Source organism: Amphiura filiformis, unplaced genomic scaffold, assembly GCF_039555335.1.
Source record: "Amphiura filiformis unplaced genomic scaffold, Afil_fr2py scaffold_22, whole genome shotgun sequence".
NCBI lineage: Eukaryota > Metazoa > Echinodermata > Ophiuroidea > Amphilepidida > Amphiuridae > Amphiura > Amphiura filiformis.
The window spans coordinates 2,484,395-2,488,986 of NW_027305486.1; positions in this window are offsets into that span (position 1 = coordinate 2,484,395).

The following is a 4,592-nucleotide window of genomic DNA, read 5'->3' on the forward strand; positions in this document are numbered from 1 at the left end:
ATCTCAAAAAATTGGTTTGTGTCTGTGCAAATAATGGTTTCAACATCTCCGTATGATACTCCTTCGTAGTCTATTTCCCATGTTAGGAACACTTCTGTGAAACTTTGTGTTGCATTGCTGGTAATGTTATAGATCCGTATGCAATATGATGGAGTTATGAAGGCGACGAGAAGAGATATCACAAATGAGATATATTGCAGGCTGCTTATTTGCGCCATTTTGTTTAGATGAATCTGAAAAAACAAATAACAACTTTATAAGCTTCAAAGAAATTCATAATCAAGTACATGCAATTAAAAAATATAAGCATGTTACAATGGCTATTATTAAATAAGCAACCTGTTCCTCAATATACAACGAATTATTATGCCTATGTTTAGTAGAAGAGGAATATGAAGTAGTAAAAGAAGAAATAAAACAATGAGAAGACGATAAAAGAAGAGGAAGAAAAAGGAGAAGAAGCTAAAAGATAAAGAAGAAGAAAGGGAAGAAGAAATAAAAGATTATGAAGAAGAAAACGGAGAAGGCGACGACGACGAAGAAGATGATGATAAAGGAGAGGAAGAAGAAGAAGAAGAAGAAAAAGAAGAGGAAAAATACACAGATAAAAAGAATAATAATAAGATAAGTCATAATAATTTATGTATCTATAAAACATGTGAACGACCAAAATATATGATTTTACCATAACAAAATAAATGAGAAACTTACCCAATGAACATAAACTCAATATTCACGGATATTTTAATCCAGAAAGACAGTGGAGCGCATCATCTGTTCGCCATGACATCGTGATAATAAAGACGGTTATCTTTATAGCAACCTTTGGACCTAGAAGAATGAATGTCGTTATGTTCAATCGTGAACATCCTGGTATAGTGACAGCTAGACAATAAAATTGTAACCTTGTTTGCTTATCATATCTTCTTCAATCGTAATTGATAGTCAAGCAAACGATGATTATATTTATTTTATCTGATGCAATGTGAATTCTTTTAAATAAGGATGAACATAGATAAATCATTGTAACGATACTTTATGTTATATATATTATTGTAAAAAAAAATAAGTTAGGCTTAATTTGATTTCGGAATGTCTCATGTCTATATAACTGTTACAGGCGAAATACATTTATTTAAACTCATTATCTGAATACAAAGACTCGTTAATATAAATTAGTTGGAATCGCTCATTTTGCAACATAATGTTTCAACTTTTGAAAGTTATTGCTCAATAAAGACACTGCAAATAAATAATTTTATACCGGGAACTACATATGTACACCCCGTTTCATGCAAATAGCCTTACGCTCTACATATCATCACCCTGCTACAAAAAATGCCCAATTCAGTTTTCAGCCGAATTGAGCTTTTTGCCTAAATCATGTCTCTATTAGCATGTGTTCCGTTGTAATAATGCCATTGACATTGACCAATCAGGTGAAAAACTGTAGGCATTTTACCACCGGAATTTATGCCTAATTCAGCTGTTTGTCCGAAGAAGTAACAGGCTAAATACAAAGAAAGTCAAATGCATCAGTTATGTAATTGTTTCTTATAATTCCTTTTTTTTTCTCATTATCATTTTTTCTTATCCAAAGATTGGCGAATAAATATGTTTATATGCATGCTTGAACCATATTTTCTTTTACTTTTTCTCAAACAATTTGACAAAATGAAGGTCCAATTGAAGCCATTTGATGCATAATTTTTTATACTATTCTCATTGCTTTAAACAAAACAAAAAGGAACCGAACTCAATTTGAAAATTTGAATTGTTATACCACTGACACGGACACTTTGTAAAACTTGAGACTCGCAATTAATTCGATTTTCATTATCTAAATCAATATGTTAGTGGAAAATAACACTTTGATGTTTTGAAGAAGTACTTTGGAAACGTGCTTGATTTATTGTTGTGAATGAGTTATGTAAGTTTTATAAAAGTGTTGTTTCAGCCCTCTTTACAACTCAACTCAAGAACCACAGGACCTACAAAGTTATTGATTACAAGGCGAGAATAACCCTTCAGGCATCCCTATTTACAGGTTATGCGGCACTACAGAAAATTTTCTTAACTCCCTTCCACTCCGGCACCCCCAGGATAGTAAAGGTTTATCATTAATCAAGCCCTCACCCAGGACAATCACGCCCCCCCCGCATCAAGTTGTTGATTTGCATTTGCTGTGTTCAAGGTAAATATTTTACCCGACCTAATTATTTGTATTGAGGTAATCTGATATTCGCCTTTTGTTTAAACAGATAGGAAATAGCATAAACATTACATCAGCAGGTGCAATGTACAAGGTAATTAAACCCCCATGTAACCTTTACAATCTATTTACTTATTTAGTTCGATTATTGATTATTGATTATTGATTTTTTATTGGTAAAGCAGAATGTGTCCAAATAGAAATGCTAATCTTAGGAGCTTGCCGTTAATTGGCATTACAGTTCTATTGTTTTGCCTAATTGCTCCTAAATTGCATTGCCAAATTCATAGCGAGCGTGTAGAAGAATTCAAATATCACATAATTATATTCTTTTGTAGGACCTGTGGTTCTTGAGTTATGTTGTAAAGAGGGTTGAAACAAAAACTTTTCTAAAACGTATATAACTCATTAACTACAATAAATTAAGCAAGTGTTCAAAGTATGTGATTTGTAGAATGAACTTTTGCAAAACACCAAAGTGTTATTTTTCAATAATATATTGAATCAGATAATGAAAATCGATTTTTAGCTGCTTCGACCAACAATACCTCGTATACCCTTAAAGTAAAATTATTTCCTTGATGTTGTTTTCAATACTCCTTTAATCTCTTTCAGGCGACTAATTGAAGAAAATAATGTTGATCTTGTAAATCCTCAGCCGGGTGTGTCATTTAAGCTTACTGTTTACCATCAGTGCGGTATGGATAGTTCAATGATCGCTATGACTGTTAGTTCAGGTGGCGAGACACCTTGGCTCAGAGATATTATCTTTCCTTGAATAGTTTATTATCCAAGTAGAATTATGAGTGAACATCACAAATGCATAACCCTATAGGTTTCGGTGTATATTCAAATGCAAATTTCTCAGTCTAGAGCGACTGGTAGCCTAAAATGTACATTTTCTCTAAATACCAATATTTAGGTAATCATAAAAGCAGCGTTCGCCTCCTTCGCCTTTTGCGATAAAACTTTAAAAGTGTGGTGCAAAATTGCGATATCACACTGCGCTGACATAATGTGTTGATTGTCTGATACTGCATTTCAAATTACTCTGCGTCATATGAAATTGCACCACAACTTTCACAATGGGGTGAAAAAGTACACCACATGCTAAATAAAAACAAGTACATCGTCAAGGCTAACATTTTGACATACAGTGGGATCGATGTTTTGCAATTACCCAGGCCTGAATCCACATTACTTTAATTGTACTCTTTAAAAATCTTGATAGCATCCTCTCCTTGTATAGGTTTTTGGAGGTTCAGCATCAGCTGGGATGGAGTGAATAATGCCTGAAGCTCTGGCGAATCCTGTGTTCCGACTTTTAGCGCTTAGTACACCATCTTTGTTTTTGACTGTAGCCTGCAATTCGTTTCTTTCTCCTACTAGTGATTACATTTCGTGATGAGGACACATTTGGGTAATTTTCGGCTTGTCATTGGCTGATTGAGTTTCAACGTCTCTGTTGCTTACTGTAAGAATGTACCAGGATAACAGCGTTATTATTACGGTTGTTTAATGTGATAATTTATTATTTTTTTCTAACAAAACATTATATAATATTAAATTCTAGACCGGGACAATACCAACAGTAATCACACTAATATACACATATATTTTATAGCTATTTTTAACATAGATTGTCATTTCTAAATCAAATTATTCATCGTCTTCTGTTTTTGTGGTAATATTTATTCTATAAACTGCACGATTGTGTGCAACTTAAGGGCGCTTTTAACGTACATTAGCCAAACAATATGTGTTATTCCTTACATTTTCATGATAAAATGCCCTTGCCATTTGTACAAGTGTCTACCGCTTATAAAGATGCAAAAACGATCTTTAAAAAGATAAACAGCGCCATCATTGTTCGCATTTTCTTTAAAATGACTACAGTTTACATGAATTCAAACAACCGTATATACAATACAAAATGTTTGGGAAGTGATTCCAGTAACAACAATCAGATTCATGTTGACATATTAAGTGTGAGTCTAATTAGTCTTGAGAAGCATAAGTTACTCTCCGGAAAATTATAACTGTTGTAAGGCCTTGATACCGTTGTGTGAACCGCTGAATTACAAAAAATGAATCAGACCACAAGTGCTGCTTGCTAACAAAGGTTGCGTCAACGTGAGTTAAAATATTCTCAATCTAACAGCTTTTGACTGCCGCTAATGGTTTGGGAGATATATCCACGTAATAAAATATGCCTTGTGTTTGAAATTCCCAGGATAACTTTGCTCCATTTACTCATACTTTACATTATTGTTCGTCGTCTGCCAAACATTTATATAGCTGGAAATGAACGCCTTTTAGTAAAACATGTTGTCAAGAGTTTTACTCGGGGGATGTTGGAATTTTTAAAAGCAGCTGACTC